Below are 13,154 nucleotides of genomic sequence, written 5' to 3'. Positions count from 1 at the left end.
CAACCAGCTTACGTTGATTTATGACAGAGAATGTACGAAATTAGATTCACTAGTGATGTTTCTAACTAAACAGCGATACAAATAACTTCACGGGCAATGTTAGACAAGAAACCAAAAATTGATTACATACTGCTATTACTAATGAAGCTAACATTTTTATTAAGTAAAAACAGAGAATAGAGAATAAAAACGAATTTAAAATTGAATTTAGACGCAACATAATTTTTTCCCCGAATTTTGTTTCTAAGAAGAGAAGAAATGTTCACGTGGACAACAGAGGGAGGGGTATAGAAAATGTCCACGCTTTCCCACGGAGGGGGAGGGGGTGTCTAAACTCACGCTCTGGTATGTGGACAGCCCCCTGGGAGTAATGACATTACTTCGTCAGAATGACAATAAAAATTATCGTGTAAGGTTGTCAAAATTGAAATGACGGGCATTAATGATGCATATCCGGATTTTCTGATCTCGCTCAATCATTTCTGTAATAGAGCAGGGACACTATCATTGGTGGTGTCTAGGATACTGTGCGACATCTTGTGTTTGTGAGAAAATTTACTCTCTATCAGGTTAGTGGGCCCAAGAGAATTTTAAATCCCTAAAATTTGAATGAAAGTTATTACTTGTTGTTACTTGAATGCATAAAACACGTGCACTGAACCTTACCTAATCATTATTTTATAATTTTTCTGAAATCCACAATAAAATTCATTATTATAAAATAAAATTATACCCAGATAATATTTTAGTTCAAGGTTTTTTCACCATTTGCGGAAAATTTGTTTTTCTACTACCTAGAGCAACATATTTGATGCGAAGAAAGTGATTTTCATTTATATTATTTGATTTTAAAAGTTTACCCATTCCACCTGAAAATCCATTATCATTTTCGCTTCACAACGATGAAGCACGAAGCATAAAATGTTAATATGCGATGGCTACATTTTGTTTATTCACATTTTGTTTATTAGATTAGATTATAGGCTGCAAGCCCGTTATCTTTCTTAAAAACTAAACATGGAAAATAAAACTCATCATAAAAACTAAACATGAAAACAGAAATAAAACACATCATCACTTATACATTTAGTTGACCTCTTAAAAATAATCGTAGTCTTCTTCGAATTTCTTCTGTTGTCATATCTATGGAAATCACTTCTTGCAGCATGTTAAACTCACGCATGAATCGAGTTGTAGGTTCCTGTTGGGTGTAATTTCTGGACCTCAGAGGTGGATCAAAAATTCTCCGGCGACGAAGAGAAACGGGGCTGGTGTTAAAATTTATCCGTTCGTAGAGACACGGGCTTCTTATCCGTCCGCTCAATAGTTTACAGAAGAAAGTCATATCTGCGATTCTGTGTCTACTTTTGATAGTATCCATGTCCACTAAACAGCAGAGATCTTCGTATACTGGCAGGTGTTCTCCTCTCCATCCTAAATTCCTCAGCGCAAACTTCAGGAACTTTTTCTGGACATTTTCTAATCTTTGGATATGCAGATCGTATTGCGGTCGCCACACTACACTCGCAAAGTCGAGTACAAGGCTGGTGTAGATCTTCAGAATTACATGCGGGTCAGTGAATTCTTGCCCAAAACGACGAGTGAGAGCAAATAGTTGCAGCGCTTCCTTGACTATTCGTTCTAGGTGGAGGTGAAACGTGAGGGATTGATCCATCGTCACGCCTAAGTCTCGGACATACTCTACTCGTTGTAGATCCGTACCTCCTAGCCTATAGTCGAAAGTTATCGGCTGAGCTCTCCTGGTGTAAGTAATAACGGAGCACTTGCTGGGGTTTACACTCAGTCCGTTGCTCTCGACGAATCTCCGAAAATTGACTAAATCTTGCTGAAGAAGATGGCAATCATCGATGTTTTTCACGGGCAGGAAAATCTTCACATCGTCTGCCTATATGAGCACTTTTGCGTTGGCCAAACATGATGGTAGTTTATTCATGACCATAACAAATAGAATAGGCCCCAAATGACTACCCTGCGGAACACCTGAACTAACACCGAAAGACCTGGATGCGTTGTTGTGCACTTTCACATATTGTGTTCTGCTCTCCAAATACGTCCCAATCCATTCGAACATTTTTCCGTGAATGTCGAAATCAGCCACCGCGCGCATTATGCTGCTTATTCCTACTACATCGAAAGCCTTGCTCATATCTGTGTATATACAGTCCACCTGATACCCTTTAGATATATAATCCGTGACGGTAGAGCAAAACTCGCATAGGTTCGTCACAACTGACTTTCCTTTTACGAAACCATGTTGTGCTGCTGACACACGGTCGATAATACGTTCATAAAGGCGAGAGTAAACAAGTCGTTCAAATAACTTTGGCATCGCAGACTGGATTGCAACACCCCGGTAGTTTTCGACATCTGAACGTGGGCCCTTCTTATGGATTGGAGTAATGTGCGAGATTTTCCACAGTGGCGAGAAGTAGCCGGACGTAAGCGAATAATTGAATAGAGTAGTCAGGGGTTCGATAAGTTCATCCCTGATTTCTTTCAGAAGTTTTGCGGGGAGTCTATCTGGTCCTGCTGACTTACCCGGGTCCAAATCCGATAGACCTTGATTCACTTCACGGTGCGAGAGAAGCAACAGGTCATCGGTCCTGTCAATCGAAGAGTTGACGATTCTCGGTTGGTCATTTTGATGAACGCTCTTGAAATACTCCGCAAAGAGCTCGGCGGTCTCTTGTCCACAAGTTGAAGATCGGTTACCGTAACTTATCACGTCCGGAACTCCCCTATTTTTTCGTCTGCTATTCACGAATTTCCAAAACGACTTCGGGTTTTCCTTTATCCCATTCTGGATCCCAGTGATGTACACTTGATACGCTTCTCTGTGTAACACTTTGAACGACCGCAGCAGCTGTTTGTAAGAAGTAACATTTTTCGGATTTCTGTTCTTATGCATTTTTCTCAACGCTTTTCGTTTGTCCTTGAGAATTCGAATAACAGCTGATGAAAACCATTCCGGGTACGGGGTTGTCGATCTCGGGTAGACCCTATTAAAAGGGGCAAACCTTGCGAAAATGGTGAACAGCACGAAATACAGCGACATAACGTTGAAGTCTACACTGTTGCATACAACTGTAGAACATTCGAGTCCGCAGTGAAAAACATCGATTGAGTTAAGAAACTCAAACATTGATGTGGCGTGCTGCCTATAACTTTCTTCATCACGTTCAAAATCAGCTGACGATATGAAGATGTCATTCCACGGAACACTCCTTAGTGCTTCTTTAACCAACGTCGCGTCCATTAAGTTGAGATTTAAGTGCCTCCTGAACTTCTCAACTTCCATTTCGCGCAGTGTAGCAATAGTGATCATGATTTGCATAGCGAAGTGGTGAATTTCGTGCTTAATAATCGGGTCTGTCACAACAACTTGACATAATTCGGTGTCAGTGGTGAACACCAAATCCAAATATTTATTGTTTTGATTCGGTATATCACAAACTTGCATCAGTCCAGACGACGAGAATCCATCAACAATGGCTACTTCACTTTGCGAAACAATTCGCTCAGGTAAGAGAAACGAATAATCCCCTTCTTCGATATACTGATTCCAATTTAAATTCGGTAGGTTGAAATCTCCACTCACGAGCACAGTGTCACCCGGCTGAACGATGCTCATAACGGAGTCAACAAACACAAGGAACGAGTGGTAACGAGCGATATTCGAGGTAGGTGGAATATATCCACAAAACAAAAATACATTTCCATTCACTGTTTTCAGTTTGACACAGATCGCTTCATTGTTTTCAGCTCGAGCAACCTCTGTACTGATGATGCGACGATGGACCGAATCAAGCACCCCGCCGCCAGTTCGCTTATCGCTATTAAGCGTGTTTCTGTCGCAACGATAGACCGAAAAACACGAAGGAAATAGTATACCGTCTTGTACAGAAGAGTCCAGGTAAGATTCCGCAAATGCATAAGCATCGTAGTCTAGTTCTAGCGATGATAAGTATAAATGTTTCTGTCTTTCTACTCCTTTGATGCTGTTCATATTTTGAAAATATATGCTAATTACTGTTTTCTGTTCCACAGGGTTTCCCACGATCAGCGGAGCAACAGGACGAAACTCTATTCCATCGGTAACAACAGATAGAGTAGGTAGACTTAGGACATTATTGTTTACAATACGCATAATATTCGATTCATAACCCATTTCAGATTCCTACTATACAGTGTCCACATCTATTACCCAATTACGGGGGTGAAGCACACGGGTAAGATACGGTGTCGACATCTACGAAGGTATTAAATGGTAATGAATCAAGCATAATCTATTAAGATTACTATGATAAAATACAGTTTTGAATTGTTAATAGATCAATGAAAAGCATTTCAAAATATTTTATTGAACACATTATTCTGAACATTCTTCATCCATTACTGAAAAACATTATAAGAACAGATCAAATTGTTGAAATTATAATTAGAAATCATTATTAGAAACATGTTTCGTTTAATATTTTTTCTTTGTTAGCAGAAAACCTTTCAAATTATTAACGGGGATGTTTATTTGTCACAATAAATTGATTTTCATTGATAATTTTCATTGATAATTTTCATTTCGAAAATGTGTTGATTTCTCTTACGACTATGAAGGCCAGAGTTACTGCATTCCTGCAAGCGATGAGAATGATCGTGTATAAGAATAAGGTGATTGCGAAATGGAGTGATTCTTGCCACTATTGTCATTACTGATAATATCAATGCTACGAATCGTGTAAGGGCCGCTTAACAATGAGTTACCATCATTTCTTTTAGGAATTTCTTGATATAACTACGTTCCGACGTTTGAAAAGTATTCGGTGAAAATTTCACAAACTTCTTTGTTTTTTGTATATTCAGTACGGTCATTAGTCAGACCAATTTGTGTTCCTTCCTTCGAGTGTTCTAAAATGATATTCAGGGTTTTCTACATTCGTGAATGAATAAATAACATCAATTAAATAACGGCAGCATGGCAAAAAGGCACATCTAATTTTCCTCACATTGTACCTCTCATTCGCTTCCTACCATGCGCTGGGGTGAAGTGAGCGCTGGTGGGTGTTTGGGCGAAATGAGTGAGTTTCATTCGTTCACCCTCTTCATTCTCATCAGCATAATTTCTCATCGTCGCATCGCACAGTACCACATTTCCAGCGATGCACTATTCGTATCTACACAGCGAGTCTTCGTGTCACCTCCAGTATTTAACAGCAAGTGAGCAAGTAAACAGGACTCAACAGGAGAGTCGAATTTCCACGCGGACTTTTGCTCCCACTCTCATTCTCTCTCTCGCTATCCGTTCGAGATAATCACGCGTTAGCGGCGCGAAGGATGAGGAAAAACCTTTCGTCCTTGTGTAGTTAGCATGTGTGTGGGTCGCTGTATTGGTGTCACCTTCCGGAGAGAATGAAAACGAGTCCTCGCGTGCTACGAACACAGTAATCGAGACATGCATTCGTTTGCGTCACTTACTCTCGCGAGCGAGCGAGAGAGACGAATCTTAATTTGCATATATTTCTATATACGAAAATAATTTTTCCTTTTAATATTTCATTCGGTGATAACTTCATTCTGGTGTGAAATAATTGCTTCGTAACTTTTTACATCATTATGCTGTCTACTTTGTTTATGCATGCATACGCGAATCAGGCAGCGAGCACAGCGGAGCCTTTTTTGGGCCGCTCCGTGCTGCTTGCGAGCTGCCGTAAGCCTGCATGGGATCAACAGCAGCCGCAGCAGTAACAGCAAGGGGCAAAAGTTTGGCACGATGCCGTGAAGTGATGATTAGTCAAGAAAAGGTGTATTTGACGCTGGTGAACAATCCTGCGTTCTTTGGGCGGGTGTTCAGGAACAAGTGAAACAATCCGTGTGTGTAGTAACATCATGTAACAGTGTCGGTAACAATAACAACACCATCCCAGACGTTGATCCGGATGTGTAGTGCATTGTGGTGAACTTTCGCGGGCAGCTCCTTGACCGCTTCTCCGGGGTCAGCTGCGGAGGTTGTTGTTTATTTCGGAATTGTGTCCACGCGAGGGTTGACGGGTGTTCAAATCTAAACTGGCTGGCTGGCTAGCGGGCTCGTGATGATGGTGTGGTAGTGGTGGTAACGTCTGAAGGGGCTGTGCGTGTGCAAAGGAAAAGCCGACCCCTCTCTGCACTGTTGTTTACCAGCAGTCAGTCAGTCAAGAGCGAACCAAACAAAAATAAAAGAAAAATAACAGCCTGGTGGACAAACCAGATAGCAGTGGAAGAGCAAGAAAGGATTGACCAAAACAAACTTCGCCCGCAACATTTGGACGCACCCGTCTCCATACCGTCTCCAGACCGTTTCTTCATATCGGAAATAGCAACTATAGCGGCAGCCGAAAAAGCATAACAACAACACACAACCGGTCACCTGGCTGGCTGGTTGGCTGACTCGGGAAAAGCGGAAAAGTGACGACCACGAAAAATGATGATACGAAAAAATGGTTTGCCAATATTTATGTTTGGCTTTTTGGTTCCACTGTACGATCGCAACAATTCAAGCTAGCAGGGTGGATACACACGATTTTAATTCAATGCTGGTGAGTGAATCTTTGGGAAAAAATTCCGGTTTGAAGAATCTACCCCGGTTCCGCGAGCAAAGACAGACAGTGTAGAATCTTCTGTGCAAGTGGCAGTGGTAATTAGTTTTATTGATTAAACACTTGAATCAGTTCGGGTCGATGAACTTGAAGAGACCGTGGGGACAGGATAGTGAAGAGACTCTCGTTGTTTTGGTTGCATGAATGCTAGAACTTGTGATGATAAATGAGTGTAATTACATTTCAAACCAGGCAGATTGAAGTGATTGAAGTTTCCGTTTTCGTTCTCTTCTTGCAGAGCCACAATGTTTAGCGGCGGTACTGCAGAGTGATTCACCGATACAGTAATTTAGCAGCACAAGGTATGTGAAGGATTATATCTGAAGAAATTAAGTATTCCGTTGTTCAAATAGTGAAAGATGTATAAAACTAACGGAAGAATTATTTGGTAACTTTTTATGAAACGTTCGACAGTCAGTTGTGTGCTTCGTGGTTTCAAAGCTAGAACTTAATGATCAATAATGGATTTAGAACTCCAAAGGTTGATGAAGTATAATGAATCTAAAGAATACACATCCACGGGATGCACTTGTTGCTGATAAAGTGAATTCAACGTAGCTTTGAGTCCGTCTTTATGTTTTTGACTACCATAAGTTTGTACTACTCAAAATCTGCATTGGTCAATGATGTTCGATACAAAATACTGTTTCTTGTTATATAATTGAATTTGGATTCAATGATAGGGGATGGATGAATAACTTCCTGATTTTCTGTAGAGCAAATTATCTTTCGTCTAAAATATATATTTTTTCAAATTAGTTTTCTTGTGTAACTTGACTCCGAAATCTTAATTCCGTTTTTATGTGAGATAATGTGAGTAATACTAAACAAACGTGTTGAATACTTTCATGAATTTCAAGAGGTATGATGTTTTTCCCCTGTTGGGTGTGAACCGCTGCGTCCATTATTTTGAACTATTGTGGTATACCCCTTTTTTATACTACACTTCAAGCTTATGATGGACAACATAATTGCTTGGATTGTCGTTACGAACTAACTCGTAATATTTATTTTCCTTTCTCCGTTGCTCATGTACATTCTTACCATTACTTATTCTGTTTTGTATTGCATATCTCCCAGAACGTTGTAAGATAAACTGATCATAAAACTTGTCTCACCATGCTTATGGATTTACCTCTCACGAGGCGAAATCCTAAATAAACAAAGTGGACGATAATGATCGTCTGTACCCCAACACTTATCTACTGCTTATTGATGAAGGAGTAGACTGAAATCTGTAGCAAGATAGGTGCCAATCAGGAATAATCTGTTTGATAAAATTTATAATCATGATCGGCGACGCAGACCAAATTTCCTTGGGCTCCAGAATAGCTTTATCAAGGTGTTGAAGTCTGCGTCTTGTTAGAGCTCCGCAATTGCAGGGCAAATGTTCCGAGGTTTCACTTTCGGAATTACAAAAGCGACAAATATCTTGTGCTAAACCTATGTTTTTAAGATGGTATTTAGTCGGACAGTGTCCTGTTACAAGACCAGTGAATGTGCTGAATTCTTTCTTATTAAGGCTCTGCAGTTGTTGAGTAATTTTAATACTCGGCGAGAGGATCTTATGTGCGAGCAACTGATCGATGGGTCAGTTGAATATTTTTTATCAAATGTTTATTTCGTGAAATTTGTCCTGTTGTTATTCTATGTTATGATATAGTAAAACGTGATGGTTAAGACTTTGGATACAACAAGTTACAGAGGGCCTCATGACTACTCAGACCATTCCAGAAATTCGGATGTTTTTGACGTAGAACTACGTCTTTCATTAAGGGTGCCAAATCAGAAAACAGGTCACGTTTTTATGAAATAAAGTTAACGGTAATAACTATATTGCCGTGAACGGATTCTGGCTATTTACATACCAAACGAATCGGAAATTCCCTAAGATTTGTTTGATGTGCTGTACATTATAATCCCATAGTCTGTATATGGTTTAAATTGATGAAAATTGGAAGCATTCCCATTTCCTCATACATTTGTTTTGTCCATTTATGTGCTTTCCCGAACAGAGCTGTTAATAACGAGCAAATTATCGACGAGCAACGAAGGGGAAATCGTAAGATGTAAAGTCTCCGTGAACAAAGGAAAGAAGAAGAACGAAGGGGAATATTTGCCTAGAGTATAAGCAGTAGATTTTGCTGAGGCAAACTTCATTCTTCGTGAGGACACCAACTGTTCAACACCGTTGCTGAGCGAGCTGGACGGCGAGGAATCGGATGGTTTTCTCAAGGCAATGGGGTCGGAGGAGTAATATGAAGAAAGAGTAGAGTTTTTCAAGGGCCTTTTTGAAGGCTAGAAACGAATGAACTGAAGAAGTTTAAAGTCTCTCTAATTCAACACGGAAATGAAGGAAAGGCAAACTTTCAAACGTTCTAGATACGAACTAATGAACATCGCTTGTTCTTCCTTGTTTTGCACCATCACATGTCTTCGTTTCGGACTGAGCTGTGGACGCGACCAAATTACTCACTCGCTGATGTCTCTGGTATTGCAATCATTGCATCAAACTGACGCAATTGCATTAAAGTTCTGAGCTACACAATTGTGTGGGGCATCATCAAGCTAGGCTATCGTCAGCTCACCAAGAGAATAAAGGTTCTATTTTGTCAGTGATTTGGCTTCGCATGACGGTAGGAAAACTCTCTCCACAAAGGACGACAGCTAAGCTAAGCTAAAAGACTGACAATATTAACAGAAAGGGCTTCTCAACAGAAGCCCTTTCTGTTAATAAACGCAAAACAGAGATAAGTGTGCGTATATTTAGTTACTTCAAGCCATCGATATATGGATATTTGTGTGCGTACTTGTGTACTTCATGACCCGTATGTAAAAATAGTGCATCTTCGCTACGCTTTGGAGAAGCGGGAGGGAATTATTCACGCTAGGGTATTAGTAATGAGAATCAGCTAAGACAAATATTCAGCCTTTTTCCAAGCAGTTAACATTGTTTGTTTTCTGTCATCATAAAGACTTCGTTGGTGCCGTTGACATTTCCTCAATGCATTGAACTGATGCTATGGTTAGCAGGTGTTAAGATTGTGCATTAAAAAATTATTTGGGGAATACTAAATTATTCAATAAGTTATAATAGGTCATTAATTTAATTGGGTTCGCGTGCAGATGGAGTTTATTTCGCTTATTTAGTCACGAAGAAAGTAATTGTCGTTCTGGAATTTTGTATGTGGTTTGGTTTCGCTTGCCAGTAGCAACACTTTCTCCACTAAGGATGACAGCTGCGCTTATCTCGAGCATGTATTGTTCTGCGAGCACAAGAATGAATCATCATACAATTATCGTCAAATGATTCTACAATAAAAAAAAACATGTCAGGACGAGCAAACTGGTAGGATGGTTATTTCAAAATTTTCGTAGCATTATAAAATAATATCCGCAGTTATAAACAAGCGACTTGAATTAAACTACAGCGTAATTCTACGTCAACAATGCGGTCGTGTCTTGAACACAACCTCCTATAACTTTTTTTATTCTCAAATAGTAGCACTCATGACTTTTGTATCCTCCATGGAATCATTTGCCAATTGAAGTAACGTTTTCAAAACGTTTCTATGGAATATTATTCAGGAAAATATCAATGGTTGAACAAAAGCTTCAATTGGGTCTAAATAATATTTTATACAACATATAGATTAGCATATCGTCTTATTGAACACTCAATGCTATTGTTCGACCATTATTTAACTGACTATTTTTATTACAGCTAATGATCGGTTCGTATCGATTGAGCAAAGTGGTAACAGTTGAACATTGATCCACTAAGTTTAGAATGATTCGTCATAAACACTAGGTCGATTATGATGACTATAAAATGGTCTGAGTTGGCGAAGCACGTTTCTTACACAACACTAAATTTGACATTTCAATTCAATGATCTGTAAACATGTGTTAATCTTATTATAACTTTTTGTGGCATCTTAAAATAATATCGAGCATAAGAAAGGAATGAAAAACAAAACACATTAGTAAACGCAATAGCCAGAACAGAAATGGAGAACAAACGCTACTAGAGAATAAATTTACAATCGTGATATGACAATTTATTCATAATCGAAGGCAAATCGTTATTAGTCGATTTGCCGTCGATTATAAGGAAACTACAAGGAAAACCACAACTTCTAACAAAAAATAAATTACAGGGGTTGGTGTCCAGGACCCGACCGCATTATTAACGTAGGGTTGCGACATTATTTTTTTTATTCGCCTGTTCATCTCTTCGGTTGTTATCATAGAAAAAAGTGTATTTGTCGTATGTTACATGTGGGTAACCGATACATACACAATGTGGTTTCTTTTTCATTTATTGACGCAGGACTGCGTCTTTAAGAAAAGATGTCAAATCAGAAAACAGGTCACGATTTTATGAAATAAACTTCTTTCGCCACGAATGAACTTTTCATAATTTGCACACCGACAGAATCAGGATCAGATTTGATTTGATATGCTCTACATTGAGATACGCTAATTTGCAAACGGTTTAAATTAACGCTAAAGCTACTAATGTTTTATGTATACCTATTCCTATCACAGCGGGTCAAGTGACCCTTTATAAATAGTTAGTAAACAATGACTCGATTCATATAGTTTTGTTGAGAAACGTGGCATACCATATTTCTCCTGTATATTTCGGATAACAATTATTAGCAAAATTTTTTAAAATTACAATTTTTGACATGCAAAATAGCACTGTAGCTTGGAATGGTTATTGTTTGCTCGCTTAAATAGTTAGCAATACAATCAATTCTGATTATTCACTATCCATTCACAAATACAACAAAATATATAAAGCAATAGCAAAAAAATTGTAATGCAATGGTTTTGTACCCCACCCATACATACAAATCTTTCTGATATCATATAAATGTTTGCAAGGGTCAAATGACCCGTTGCGGTAGTTAGGGCAGATTACATATATTTTTCAGTAGAAAAAATAACAAGAGAGGAGTAAACACTGAAAAATACATTCGATGTATGTTTTAGGAAAAGTATTGTAGGCAAATGATGTTGTGACCCCTCGTGGTAGGTTTAGTGTTAACGAAAAACGGAAGCACTCCCATTTTCTCATACATTTATTCTGCTTACCTACCCGTTCTGTCAATAAAACGCAATTTATATATAAATGAGATACACTATTCATATAGCGATCTGGCGTAGTGGTTAACATCCGTACCTCTCTAGCCAATGACTAATATGGCTAGCTAATAATTAAAAACAGAAACATATTTTTGTCTCACTACAGCCAGCGAGCAGTATCTGTTATTTTAGATTGAGAGATAATTTTAAAAGATGCCATCAATGAATTAAAAGTTATATAAACTGCCCTATTGTAGATAACGAGAGAGTTGATTTTAAACCACTCGGTTAATATTCATCGTATCCGTTAGTCATCCGCGATGACAAAAGTACTGTGTCAACAAACAATTTACTCTCTATCATATTAGCAGGCCAGAACGCAGTTTTAAACTGTCAGAATTTAATGAAAGTATTAAGGAATGAAATAGTTAAGTCAAGTTGGTCACCCTAACGTGATCCACACTGTTGTACTAACAACAGCAATACTACGCAACAATGATCGCTCGCTATTAGCCAATAGGAAAACTGTTATCTATTCCCCACTGACCATTGGTATCGTATAAAATACCAGTGGCAGTGGTTGTCGAGTCAGTCGCAAAAGAATAGTAGTATAGCTCGCATTATTGTTACAGTGCCGTATATAAATTGTTTTTATTGAACCACGGAATTAAATAGTTTCTAGTTCATGTGTTAATTCATCGGCTAAATCTTATCTCGAACAGAAAGTTATCCCTTGACAAAATTTGAATACAATTATCAGACACACTTTTCGTATAAAATTATTCGAACGCATTTAGAAAATGTGTTACTCTGTTACATTGAATGTATATTAGATATGGAAAAGTTGTTTTACATTCTAAATGTTTTCAGCGCGAGTTCACTGCGTGAAAAACTGTTTCTAAGGTTATTCTTAAATTTTGTTCTGTTCTGAAATAAATAGTATACAAATGTTTCGTAGTCCAACGTTAACTAATGCAGCCGCTCTCTGTATTTTTTGTACACTGCAGGTGTAATTTGAACTAAAGCAAACTAAATGCTTGCACTGAGCGGCGCGAACGACGCAACTAAACTACAAAACAATAACTCCGAGCTTTAAAATCATTCATTGTTTGATATTTTCATCTTGCGCTCTATATCTTCCTGTTAAACGTAGATCTACGTTAAAATAGAATGATGGTGTCCAAGACTCGGCCGCATTGTTCACGAATGACCACAAAAAAATTTCTTTCGATGCGCCTGTTTATCACTTTGGATATTATCTTCGAAAGAAACGAAGTGCTGTTGACCGCTCGTTGGCTATAGCGATACTGGATTTTTTATGCTATCGCACTAAATGCTTGCACTGACACTTTAATATTAACTATTAATTTTTACTAACTTTTATACTAACTCTCAACCCCGATGAATGCCTTT

General features: G+C 38.5%; 1 long non-coding RNA gene across 1 annotated transcript in view; it reads left to right on the top strand.

The window, feature by feature from the left end:
* Nucleotides 1-5,235: 5,235 nt before the first annotated feature.
* Nucleotides 5,236-13,154, top strand: part of LOC129779791 (uncharacterized) — a 181,125-nt gene continuing 173,206 nt past the window's right edge. The window contains exons 1-2 of the long non-coding RNA XR_008743770.1: nt 5,236-6,587; nt 6,886-6,949. This is a non-coding gene — a long non-coding RNA (uncharacterized LOC129779791). The remainder of the gene's footprint in view (nt 6,588-6,885; nt 6,950-13,154) is intronic.

The sequence above is a fragment of the Toxorhynchites rutilus genome, chromosome 3, assembly GCF_029784135.1.
Source record: "Toxorhynchites rutilus septentrionalis strain SRP chromosome 3, ASM2978413v1, whole genome shotgun sequence".
Classification (NCBI taxonomy): domain Eukaryota; kingdom Metazoa; phylum Arthropoda; class Insecta; order Diptera; family Culicidae; genus Toxorhynchites; species Toxorhynchites rutilus.
The sequence above is the reverse complement of the archived record's forward strand: the minus strand, read 5'-3'. Positions and strand labels throughout refer to the sequence as shown.